Consider the following 14,117-nt stretch of genomic DNA (forward strand, 5'->3'; position numbering starts at 1 on the left):
AGAGAGAGAGAGAGAGAGAGAGAGAGAGAGAGAGAGAGAGAGAGAGAGAGAGAGAGAGAGAGAGAGAGAGAGAGAGAGAGAGAGAGAGAGAGAGAGAGAGAGAGAGAGAGAGAGAGAGAGAGAGAGAGAGAGAGAGAGAGAGAGAGAGAGAGAGAGAGAGAGAGAGAGAGAGAGAGAGAGAGAGAGAGAGAGAGAGAGAAGAGAGAGAGAGAGAGAGAGAGAGAGAGAGAGAGAGAGAGAGAGAGAGAGAGAGAGAGAGAGAGAGAGAGAGAGAGAGAGAGAGAGAGAGAGAGAGAGAGAGAGAGAGAGAGAGAGAGAGAGAGAGAGAGAGAGAGAGAGAGAGAGAGAGAGAGAGAGAGAGAGAGAGAGAGAGAGAGAGAGAGAGAGAGAGAGAGAGAGAGAGAGAGAGATTCATATTCGGGGCACCACTTTCTGTCTTGCAGAAAGAATCAAGATTTAATTTTAATAGGCTGTATAGGCCCATATGCAAGTGATCAATCAACATAGTCTGAACTGTGATTTCTGCATTTAGGGATTTCTTTCAATATCCTCCAGGAAATACACAAAAACAAGCGCTTGGTCTATAAGGATATTTATTGAACATTATTTACACCAAGAATAAACTATGTGAATATATATTGTAGTTATGGATCATGGATGTGATGAACAGGATTTCTAAAATATAGAGGGGTGATGGTGGGAACGAATAATAGTTAGGTTATTAAAAACTGAGCTAGTTCCTGATGTAAATGAGAGATTTAAGTAATTTAGAATTGGATAAATCAGCTATCAGACATCAACCCAATGGATCAAAGTACTCAGATTGATTGTGCCCACAGGAGGGTGGTCCCAGTTTTACTGGAGGGTGGTCCCTTCTTTACTGGAGGGTGGTCCCTTCTTTACTGGAGGGTGGTCCCTTCTTTACTGGAGGGTGGTCCCTTCTTTACTGGAGGGTGGTCCCAGCTTTACTGGAGGGTGGTCCCAGTCGTCCAGACAAGCCTCTTTATTGCGGGCCTCCGTGCAGATGTCAGGGTCTGGAGTCTGGAGTCTGGCGTCGTGCTGTGGGTGTTGATTCCTGCAGCTGGCGTCCCGTCCAGGCTTCTTCTGCTGGTACCGTTGGGTCTCGACGACCAGGGTGCAGTGATGCAACAGCTGTCAGCTTTGGCAAAATGGATCAAACCACTACCCAACTACAGGTACAGGTTGAGAGATGATTAAACGTACATTCTTCATTTGGCTTAAAGTCTGCTTGGGGTTAAAAATATAGAGCGTGGTAACTCTAAAACGATCAGAAAGTGTGAGATTAACAGAGACGACCTAATGATCAATATTAAGGTTTATCATTGGAAGAGAAAAAGCCCTTGTTCAGTCTGAGGTCTACTGTTTTATGAGTGGCCAGGTTGGAGGAGGGGTCAAGTGTCAGATGACCACTCACTGAGCCTGCTCTGAAAACAGGGAGAAGGCTTCCTTTAAGAAAAGTCTAAATGTTATTTTTGATACAGCTAAGAATAAAAGTTAATTATTCGTCCACCATGACGACACCTGTTGATTATCACTTACACAAATACTTAATACAAGTTTATATTGTTAGCCAATATGAGTAACTAAAGACAGGCAGAGAGTCTGCAGATTTACTATATAAGCAAGGTTAATAAACATCAATGATATGTACAAGTGTTATTCATTTGCATGAGAAACAAACACAGAATAAAACATTATGTGCATTATAGTTTCAGCCTGAATACTGAGTTTGTCATTGTGGAGTTGTAAAAATGTTCAACCACAGGGCAGCAGACATCAGTGATCTGGATAGATTCACCTTGTAGGGCTGACGGAAGGTCAGAGGTCAGCTGGTTCACAGCATGAGACAGAGTCAAACCCAAGCCGAAAGGGGAGAAAATGTTTATTCGGCCTGGTGAGTTTTATGACGTGAAAGCTTTTTGGGGTTTATTTGTAGATCAGTGGTGTCCTGCGTCATAAGTTCTTGTCACTTCAGGATAACCTGAGGCTCTCTGTGCTGAAGAGGATGTCTTGCTCCAGAAGTGGAAGTACGTCGGGTGTGATTGGATGGGTTTAAATCCAGAATTAAGACTATGGTTTTAGTCCATGAGAAAGCATCATTTTGAGAAATCCTTTCCTAACCTTAACCAGGTACTATTTTTTTTTTCCATACTCAATGTGGTGTTTGGTGGCTAAACCCAAGGCAACTTAATGTTTACATCTATAGGCATGCAACATGTGACATGGATACAGTATTCATAAGTGGACGAATTTACACACTTTGCCGTGATACCAGGCTGATTCTTTAAAGTCTGTTTGATTGGCAAAGCCCATATGTGCAGGTATCTCCAAGGAAACGGTAAAACTGTTTCTCACTACGAGCACTGGTGTTGATTGACACAGCTGATAAAGCGCATGTCAATATTGAAATATTTATATTTTTCACATCGGCAAAAAAAAAGTATATATACATATTTGTATTTTATTTAATATCTCGCCCAGCCTAATAGTTTCACTTGATCCTGGGTTTAAAAATGTGTCACCTGAAGCTCTTAGTGTGCTCTAAAGGTGAGCTACTGGTAAGTGACACAGGGAAGGGAGGATATAGAAGGCAACAACAGGATAAAGCTGGTTTGTACTTCTATTTGATCAGGGGTACATTCATGAATAAATAAAAAAATGAAAGATATCTCATATGTTTACATATACACTTTTCAACAATTCTTTTTAATTCAAATTTGAATGGAGCACAGGTAAGTGATTATACAGAGCCAACAGTAATGTCTATAATGAAATAAAGCCAAAACTAATTCTTCACACTTGAAGTCAACAAATTGTGCAACACCGTCTCTTTCACTTCTCACTTCTTCTTGTGCATGTTAGCATTTCCAACAATAGTGAGTTGACTGCTTGTTAGTAAGCGCTGTGTAAATGAAAAGCTTTCACCTTTTCATGATACTTTATGTGACATTGTCTGAGACATCCTTGTATCTGTAATCTTGGAGGTAAGGGTTATATAAATGATTTACTGCAATACTAATGATCTTCTCTGCTGACATTTTTATTCACATCTGGAAAAAAATAAAATGTCTCACCATTGCGTAGCTTTTTCCATATTTTTGGGGGTACGGGTTGAATTCTGGCCTAATTTGGATGCAATGCTTCAACTTCCAAGTCCTGTCATTTGTTACACTCCCGGTCAATGTCACGTTGATAGAGAAGGGATTCACTTACATTCTTCAGAAAAATTGTGACATAACACACGTTACACATCATACAGCATGTTACACTTGGTCTATAACATGCCACAGAACTGCCACAATAATTACAAAAAAATCAAACTGGATATAACTTGAGGCCCCGTGTGTCAGCGTTAATGATAATAACTCATATGAACCTCCTGCAGATGGAAAACTGTGAATAGCTGTAGTGGCGCTGGATGGCAGAGATTACAGAAGGCCTCGGGCTGAATGGATAAGTATTGCTCCTCTATTGCGTAGTGCTGTGTGTGTGTGTGTGTGTGTGTGTGTGTGTGTGTGTGTGTGTGTGTGTGTGTGTGTGTGTGTGTGTGTGTGTGTGTGTGTGTGTGTGTGTGTGTGTGTGTGGCTTCTTCTCAAAAAAAGAAAAGCACAGGGCGGGGTCAAGTTAAGTAGGCCAAATAAGTCTGTAATTTCTAACCCCCAAAATTGAGCCAGACGGCCTGTCATTTTGTGTGTGCATGTGCGTACAAGTGTTTGCATGATTAAATGAGTACCTGTGGGCTTGTGTGTGTGTGTGTGTGTGTGTGTGTGTGTGTGTGTGTGTGTGTGTGTGTGTGTGTGTGTGTGTGTGTGTGTGTGTGTGTGTGTGTGTGTGTGTGTGTGTGTGTGTGTGTTGTGTGTGTGTGTGTGTGTGTGTGTGTGTGTGTGTGTGTGTGTGTGTGTGTGTGTGTATACTCTTGACACATGCAGTGGAAAGTTCAGCTACAGCATCAGCAGAACATCTGGGCAGAGTAGAGTGCCTGTGCTGCACCAGACAGAGCACACTGAGTTACTCCGACCTAAGACAGGAATCAGACTTCAGGTGATTGTTGAGAGGACGAGGATCTGGATCAAACAGGGACACCGCCATCTGGTTTGTAAAATCTTTATTTGAGTCGTCACCGGATCAAGTTGGGGCCTGGTGTTCTGCAGGTCGATTGAACAGTACACTGTGAAAAGAGAAATGCAGGAAGGACAATTAAACCTGTACACAAACATTGTACGTAACATTGTATGTTTTTGCACAATGCCCGCTTAGCTTTCAAGGCTAACCCTGCTAGCATGCTGATGGACAACACAGTGCACTGCCGTAATGTTGGCAGATGGAAATTGCTTTTTTTATTTTTTTTTATTTTTCTGGAAGTACATGGACATTAACAGACTTCTGACAGTACCTGTTTGGATCACATGGTCTCATACTAAACCCAACGTCGCATATCAAACCGTTTGGAATGAATACAATGAATCCTTGTCCAGGCAGCGGCCTGCATTGGTCCAGACTGAAAGATCTCAACTGTTAGATGGACAGATTTGTTTTTTGACTGAATTTTGTACTGATCTTCATGCTCTTAAGAGGATGAATGTTATTGACTTTGGTTTTCCTGACATTTGTGGTTCTGAGGGATCCTAAAGACTTTTCTTCAGGCGACATCAGAGGTTCAAACTCGAAGGAGTGACACAGAATTGTACACTCAGGGTTCCCAGACTATCGGCCTCACTGACCGTCTTCCACCATCAGCATGTTTACAATTTGTTGTTTTATTTAGACCTTGACAACAATAGACTGAAGTGAACTTTGTTACAGAAATGAAGGTTCCCCTGTGGATGAATTGTAAAAGTTTTGACCCCTGTCCTTTTTTCTTGCACTATCTTAGCACACAGGATTTTGAGTTTGGTCACAACCAACATCAGTGTTGCTTTGTTTTTCCATGTGATTCAGTCAGTGCCTGATGCTTTTACCTTGAAGTGCTGATTATGAAAGAAGAGGGCTAGAGAGCGAATAAGCCTACACCTCATGCCAAGTGAGTGTTTTTGTAATGAATGAGCAAGAGCTCTTTTCTGTATGACAGAACATGGCTTTGCCCCACGTTTTCTGAAAAAAGTAATTGTTTTCAGCTCTGTCTTTCCATTGATCACCACCTTTCAGCCCTAAAGCAACAGCACCGTGACAGTTTACCAGATGTCTGTCTTGGTTGTAAATTGCCTGGTCATGACAGACTTGTAGCCACCTGAAGCTTGCTGGGCTGCCTGAAGGAGAAAAGCTGCTTCCTGTAAATTTAGATTAAATTTGATTTACTTTTAAAATACGTCAGTAAGCGAAAGGCCACACATTGGACAGATTAATTGAAACATGAAACGCATAGTGCTGAACTGCAATAGGCTTTACAATAGACTATTTGTTTTTACACTTATCAAAATGTTATATTGACCATTAAGCACAGTTCAAATCGAATATATTGGAACGAGGCAAAACTGTTCGAGAACATTGCCGGGATAAATTGCAGCAGTGTGAACTGTCTAGTTAATTTGCTGTAAACTGGCACTGCCTGCAGCAATGCGCCCTCTGTTGGAATCAAGTAAAATAGCAGTCCAGACTTATTGTAGTCATTTACCTTAAGACTCATTAATGCAATGCTTTCTTTTATTGTTTTTTTTAGGACAACTTTTGTTTTTCTTCAAGGAGATTGTGGGATGGATTCAACACAGTTTCGCACTCTGAAAGAGACGTATACAGGAATTTGACCTGGCAATCATGTAAATGAAATATATTCATGATATTTTAATGGATTCAGACTCATGTCGTGTGCAGAAAATAGTTAGTCCACCTTGAGCTGTTGTAGAATTAGGCTGTAATGTTTGCAATTATTTCTTTTCATTTGCAGAAGCTTACTTAAACCTTAACTGACATAAGCTTGGGTGAAGATTGTGGACATCTAGGTGAAGCTGCACAGCTCTATGTCCACCCAGCTGAGGTAATTAAGTCATTTGGTCATCCCTATGAGCATCAGGAAGACCCAAAACATACTGGTAGGACAACGTGCTATATCCCATATGGCAACAGGACAGCTCAGGATGCCCCAAAAAGAACAAAAGGTTGTCACTAACAGGGACTTCTGGGCTACCAAGTTTATCCATTTGCCATTGTGACATGGCGTTAGAGAGGCTGTGGTAAATGGGTGAACTCCTCTGATGCTCCTTCTTTAAACATGTTGTTAAGTAAAGGAACTGATACCTGGTAAAGGCTCCAGCTTTAAGAATGCAAATGAATGCAAATAACGCCAGAAGAGACTAAATCTGTACAAACAGTCCTTTAGTTTTTGAAAAAGGCAACTCTTAACTTGTTCAACCATAAGTATCCTCATATGACCCACATTTACTGTGGTACTCTTCAACAGTGCTACATACATGTTCATACCCAAAAGCATGCTGCGTCACAGAAGAAGTCTGTGTGTTAACCGGAGAATCAGCTTTCTCTTTCCAAACTCTACACCACACACTATGCAGAGAGTAGATAAGAGCTCTGACCTGGGGCCTGTGTTTAGGAGTCGGTATTTTGTTCTTTAGTCCAGAGAGAGCACTGGGGCACTTCAAGGACGGCATCACAGGAGAAACCTTATTCATCTCCTCGAGGATTGCCCTGTCAGCTGCCTTCTCTGGCTCACAAAACCAAACGAGTAAATTAGCCTCTGATAGAGAGATAAGTCAGAGCGAAGAGGCTGTACATCTGCCCAGGGAGAACCCTATGTCCTCCTGAAAACCTTCGCCTTCTTTTCACGGAGACGAGATTTCAGAGAAATACTGACAGTGCAGCAATTCAAATGAAAAAAGTATGATGTCATTAAAATGTTACAAAGTAGTCATACTAGTAAAGTCAGATTACTTGTTGTTAGTTGAAAAATAATAATACACACACATATATATATTTATTTACTAGTATTACTATTATCATTTTAATGAATATTTATACATTTACATATTTACATTTATTATTTTTCAACTAACAACAAGTAATCTGTGGGGAAAAAAACTTGTTTTGGTACACCACAACTGTAAACTGAATGTGTTGGTTAGATTTTGTTAACGTTTTATCAGGTTGTGATCATAAATCCAGCTGCCACTAAAAACTATAGCATTTTAGTCAAATAGAGATGACATCTTTCAGATTTCAATATTTCTAAAACTGTATTTCTTTGCAAATTTAGAAAGCTAAAGGTGTTTGATATGGGATTCAATAGGATTAGGATTCAAAAAGTAAGTAAACCCTTCAAATGCCATTGAATCCCTTTTTACATAGCACTTTGATGTGGCTTCAGAAATTCAGCTCACTTACTATCGCATTGTTTCTGATAACAGCATTAGAATCCTACAGATATAAACCATAACTTATTAGGGAAAGTAATTTACAGAAACTCATCAGCAAAAAACTACAAGAAACTAGAATTAGTTCCTCGCAGTGTTATACCTCCACCAACCAGTCAAGTTGCAGTTTACCTCTACGTTTGTCCTGACTCATATATTGTATGTAGACATTGATGGAATTTGGTTAATAATGCTGATTTTGATAGAGCACAAAGTTGTAGCCATGACAGATGACAATGCTTCAAATATGGATGTTGCTGCAAAGATGCTACAAGTTCTGAAATCATGGAAGCTTCACACACATCTTTAGCCCGACAGCTCAAAAGATCTATCGATACAGTTTTCAGGTGGCCACCAATGACTAGTGTCAATAATTCAATCACAGTTTCCCCTTCTTTTCCTCTATTACGGCATTCTGTTCACAAAAATGGGATAGATGTGAGGTGATCTTGACCTTTGACCACCAAAATCAAATCCATTCATCTTTGAGTCCAAGTGAACATTTGTGGCAAATTTGGTGAAATTCCCTCAAGGGGTTTCTGAGATATAATATTGACAAGAATCAGATGGATGGGAGGTCATGGTGACCTTGACCTTTGACCACCAAAATCAAACCGAAATCTAATCCTTGAGTCCAATTGAACATTCCTTTGAAGACATTTCTGAGGTAACACGTTCACAAAAAAAAAATTGAAAAATGTATTGAACAGATGTGACGGCACAGTGAACTTGACCTTTGTAAAGTAAATGTCTTCATTTTATTTCAAGTCAACATTTGCGCCAAATATGAAGAGACTCAATCAAGGCGTTCCTGAGATAACATATTCAGGAGAACAGGAGGATGTGAGGTCACTGTGACCCTAATCAGTTCATCCTTTGTACCAAATAAATGTTTGTGCCCAGTTAGAAAGAATTCCATCAAGGAGTTGGAGTTACTAACCTGACAACATCCGGGTATCGTTATAGAACCGAGAAATATAAAGGAGAGCTCGACAGGGACAGACTGAACCCATTCACCCCTGGAAATGTCATCACTGTGTTCCTCATAATATTCCTGCTTGTCTTACACATATGGACCAAATAGTATCGACTCTACAGCAGTTTCACTGAATGTGAGCGGACTCCAGATTTCGACATTAGAAGTTTAAATCCTGTTCTGAACAACTCTCCCTGCGTCTGTCCTCCATTGACTGGCCTGCTCTGCTGGCTCAAGACAAGATTTTACATAATTTGCACAGACCTGAATCTGCTTGTCTTTGCTCAATTTATGACCTTCACAGCAAGATAAAATAAAGGCAACAGAGCGTGGAGTCGAGTCTGGCACTGCCATGTACCTCCTCCCCTCCATCGTATCGGACTCACGCGGCAGCATTCTGGCAGCGCTCTCTTAAGAGCCATTACCCAATTATTAGGTAGTGTGGCTTTTACAAGGGAAACAGAGAGGCAGTGAGAGAGGATGGAGAGACAGAGAGACACCGCAATGGAAAATGTTAAAAGGAAACAATGAGACAACAGTTAGACCCTGGAATACTTTATTCACTGGTGCATCTTGAAGGATAAATTCACTTGAATGAAAACAGACACTTGTCTGATTAGTCAGAAATAGAAATGCAGTTTGATTGCAGAGTCTGTTTTTATACAACTACATTCCTGTTTTTCACAAAAGAAAAGTTTTTTGAACTGTGCCCTCTCGAGACTAACTCCTTAAATAAGTAGTTAATGAGATGGTTTCAGTTGCTATGATTTCCATCATAATTGTGTTTTAGTCAGATTTAGACAGAGCCGGAAGTATCGTAGTATTGTATAATGTACATTAAGAATTTATGAAAGCCCTCAAAATGCATTGGGATGTCTTATGATAATTATAATCAACAACCAGGATCATAATAGTTTGAAACTGTAAGCTCAAGTATCACTATCATTCCAGAAGAACACAGTCTTAAAGGATCTGTTCCTTTTACATAAAAGGTTATGAGGTGTTTGAAACATGGTGGTGCTTGAGCTTCCACTTTGAATGCTATCATTTTTCAAGGCTCTGAATATGGGCTGTGGTTTTAGTGTCAACAAACACTTTGATGTTTTTATCCTTCCTCGGGTACACAGTACCACAATCCTGCTTCTAACACATTATGGTGGTGAATAACAAACTGATGCTGAAGTAAATAACCAGAATAAATACCAGCCTTTGCAATGCTTGTCATACAGCATACTTACTTGGCTGTAAGACATTATTGAAGGCTTATAGACATTTTAATGACTCACTCTACATGTGTGATAATGTGCTATTGTCACGGTACTTAATTTATTCATTCTGGTTGTTTTAATCTCATGATCTATCTGTCCTATCATTGCAGACCTTGTCAATCCCAACTTTCCTTTTTTTTTTCTTCCTGTAGAGTCACCTGACTTTCCTCTATTCTCCACTTACCTGCATTTACTTCACTCATCAGCTCCTGCAGTATTTATCACCTCAGCTCATGATGCCTTTGTTGTTTGGGCTTCTGCTTTCCAGTATTTCGATTTTGTAACTTTTAAACTAATTTCTTTCAAGTTAAGCTCGATTTTGCTTTTTCTTGTTTGTCAACTCATGCTTTTTGGTCCTCTGAACTGAATAGACAGTTATTTAGGTATGTGCTGTACAACAGCATGCACATGGGAGTCATAGAAACGGTTTACAATGACAACCTTTTCTAGCCCAATGTGTAATAGCTATGTTGGTCCACACCACAAAATGTATTAGTTTCAAAATTACAGCTCTAAAATTGTGAGATGCCTACGTTTGAGACTGGGTTTCCGTAGAAGAAAGTCTTATGATGGAGTATAAAGAAGGACAGTGTATACGGGCAGGAGGATGGTGATGGCTGGGTGGATCAAACACAGGACTTTAACCAGTAGGCTGCTGTTTGAGTCCATTAAGGCAGAAATATATAAAGACCTTTTTTAAGTAACTTGTGTATGTAATGTTTCTTGCCAAAGTAATGTAGTTATTATTCACCTAACCAGACCACCACTGTGTCACATGTAACCCAAAGCAGAATCGTTTCCTAAACCCATGTACTTTTGGTGCCCAAGCCTTAAGGCACCTGTGCATTTGTCTGAGGCATCAGCGGTATTTGTTGGACAGTTACTTGACATGGATGCAGGACAACAGAAAAGAACAGGCCAAGAAAACAGCTTTGAAAAGTGAAATTACCTGTTGTGTCATTTAGGAGTGAAGATGTATCGGTCCTGTCAAGGGCGCTTAAAAAGTCAATATCAATGTGGTGATCTTTGCTACCGAGAACATATAAGTATGCTGTTAATAAGCATGGCTACCCTCAGGACAGATACACAGAGCTGTCAGCTACTTGTATTTTATTCTGTGTAATTATTTTCTAACGTCTTGACTGCTTTTAATGGAATTCATAGTTCTTGTGCAAGTTTTGTGAAAACCTTCAAAGTGTGCTACAAGCATTTGTGCGCCATGATAAAAAACAAACCAAACCAAAAGGGAGGGAGGAAGGAAGAAAGAAAGAAAGAAAGAAAGAAAGAAAGAAAGAAAGAAAGAAAGAAAGAAAGAAAGAAAGAAAGAAAGAAAGAAAGAAAGAAAGAAAGAAAGAAAGAAAGAAAGGAAGAAAGGAAGAAAAAGAAAGGAGATGCAGACTGGTACCAACATAAAACTCCAAATGACCTCGTGGGTCTCCATTAAGTAACACACACACACACACACACACACACACACACACACACACACACACACACACACACACACACACACACACACACACACACACACTGTAGCTCACTGGTATGTGCGCTCCATCTAAAAGGGATATAACTCTCCAATACTTAGAAATTATGTTGCTTACTTTGGAGGGTGTGTGAAAGGTTAGTTGGCTCTCTCAGCATGCCTTCCTGTCTGCTGCAATGGGAGACTGTAGATCTAAAAACTGTAGATTTAGGAGATTTATATCTTGGTATTTTCTATTTTAAACAGTCGTAATTTTGTGATTTCAAGAATATGTCGGGAACTAGGTTGTGTCTTTTGATCTGTCATACATATTTTCATTCGATTTCCACTTTCATTATGTTTTCTTTCCATGAAGCTCCCAGCTGCTCGTTTGCTCCTACCTGTTTTCCTCTCCCTCCTCCCAGCTCCTTTTTCTCCCCCCTGTCTATCAGTCCTGTCTCCCTCTGACAGATGAGTGTGGTCAGAGGTCATGTGGTTGTAATTAGGAGAGCGCTGCCTCGGCACCCGGCCCCGTTTCCTGTTTATAATCTGCGGGAGAGTAGGCTGCAGCTCAGTCAGCCCTGAAAACAGCTGTTAGCCTCGGGCTCAGCCTTCAAACTCCCCGACTTAAATAAAACTGTCTTTAACCTCTCTTCATAGTCTAATAACATTTATCAAAACCCTCCCCCCACCACACCAGCTCCACCCTTCAGTTTACATTTTGCCTGGTCAGTTACATAACTGCAGAACAACAGAGAAGCAGGCATGCTGTAGGCCTCATTCATTGACAATCTTGTGATCCAATCCTATATTATTTTTTTACAGAGGAATATTATTGGTCTGGATCACAAGAGAATATCAGAGGTCATGGTGCCCTCTTCCCTGGTGTTACTTCGTCCAGGATCTCCAGGACTGTTTAAAATGTTCTTCACTCCACTCTGCATGTGGTTCTTCTTATCCAGGTTAATTCTTTGGGAATTTCTCCAGCCCTCAAAAAAACATTTCTGTAAGTTTGTCGTTATGAGAAGAATTGCGCTTTAGTCCCATGTTAACGAAGTGAGAACCACCTTCAGGAAGACAGACACAGTCCTTCAATGGATCCAAGTGTGGGGAAATGTTTGTGTTGGATAGTTATTCAGGTGCAAAGAAATGGACAACTGAGAATCTGCAGGCAAGTCGGATTTGATTCTCATATCACTGTTATTTGCAAAAGAGGGGGTCAGATTTGGTTTGTCCAGACATCACCAACCTATCAGCATGGGTTGACATATGCTTAGCTATGCTGGTGATGTAACTCTCCAACACAGAAGCAAAGCAGACAATTTATTGCAGCATTTGTCCACAGACTGTTGTTGTTGTTGTTGTTGTTGTCCTCTATAGGGCCAAAATCGACACTCTCTGATAGCTCTGCTTGTAGCATATATCCTACTCATTCTGTCACTCTGAAAATAATGTCGGTATTGTGTGTCCCGTTGTGAGTGATGCAAAAAGTCCTATCCGAGCCACCACAGCGTCCAGACTGAGATGTGTCTGTAAAAAATTTGATTGTAAACGCATTTCAAATCACGTCCAAAAGTGTTTTGAAATGTGATTTGAGCATTTTTTTTTGCAGTCCAAACTTTCAAAAATCAATCCGGATACAATCTTTATGTGACAAAAAGCTGATTTGGGCGGGCGGTCTGAATAAAGGCAATTTCACACCTTATTATGTTCAATGTGGCCAAAAAAACCTTGACTATTTTCATATTCCTTTGTTGACGACAATTGCTGGTTTAGCCTTTTCTAGGAGCTTTAGTGTGTCAGCTTATCAAAACTGTGTAACACAAAACAGATATGAATGAGAAATATGTCCACTGCACACATTTAAGTAAAGCCTGGAGCATGATCTACAACCTGTCAAATCACAAACATCCATCATAAGAACTGCTCACAGGTCAAAATGTCAATATCAGACCACTTAAGAGATTCTGGGTCTTCACCCACAGGACATTTCCAGAGTCATTTGTTTGTCAGGAAATCATTCATGTGACAAAACATGACAAGATATATTACTGCTACACAAATTGACTTTCACTTGGCTCCATGTCAAGTATGAGCACAGTCACACAGGTCTTTTCAGCACATCCAGCGCTTAGGATGGCAGTGCAATTAAATAAGGATAAAGTTAAATCAGCAATGCAATAGGTATATTAAAGAATCTCTACATGGCATGTGAAACTTTTAATATATTTGACTGTACATAAAGCGTAGCGGTCTGTTTCTAGACAATTTCCACACGTCACTGCTCCTTGGTCTTCATACACTTCTACTTAATCTGTCCTGCACACCTCCAAGAAATCTCAAGAAAGTTCCATTATGAAGTTTTTGATGTGTCTTTTTATATTTTTATCTCCAGGTAAGTCACATGCTGATTCGAATTTTGAATACAGAAATTGTGATGTAGTTACTTTATCCCTTTACTTCTTATCTATCTGCAGAACAAATGGTGTCATAATGATTAGGCAGTGTGCTGCTTGAGAAAGAAAACTGCTTCATTTAACTGGAAAATGAACCCAATATACTCAATAACAAGACAAATGTAACAACCTCAAAAAGGAACCTATTTAACATGTATAATTATTTTGTCTTGTCTTTTCCAACAGCTTATCTCTCCTGTTGCATTTTTTTTTTTTTTTTTTTAATGTTTTTACCTTTGACATTTTAACCTCGTCATATCACAAGTGAGTAAGTATTCTTGCTTGAGTAGCAGAACTAATTTCGGTAAACCCAAACTAGGCCAAATTACACACCTTAAGTGCCCATTCTAACTAACAGCTTGTCTGCTGTGCATGTTGGAACAGCCCTCACTAATGTGGGCTGATGATCCAGGAAAGATGTCCTGCCTTGTTTCCCAAAAGAGCCTTTCAGATCTCCACTGCAGGCTTAAAGTATTTACAATGCTGCAGTCTGCTTTTCCTCTAGCAAAGCTTCCCTGAGGACAGCATTACGGCTAATGGGAGAGATATGGCAAAACAGATGGAGCTGGCATG

The sequence above is a fragment of the Brachyistius frenatus genome, unplaced genomic scaffold (genome assembly GCF_029030835.1).
Source record: "Brachyistius frenatus isolate BFR_SWC_R1_liver_20210118 unplaced genomic scaffold, ASM2903083v1 Contig_7, whole genome shotgun sequence".
In the NCBI taxonomy this organism is placed as follows: domain Eukaryota; kingdom Metazoa; phylum Chordata; class Actinopteri; family Embiotocidae; genus Brachyistius; species Brachyistius frenatus.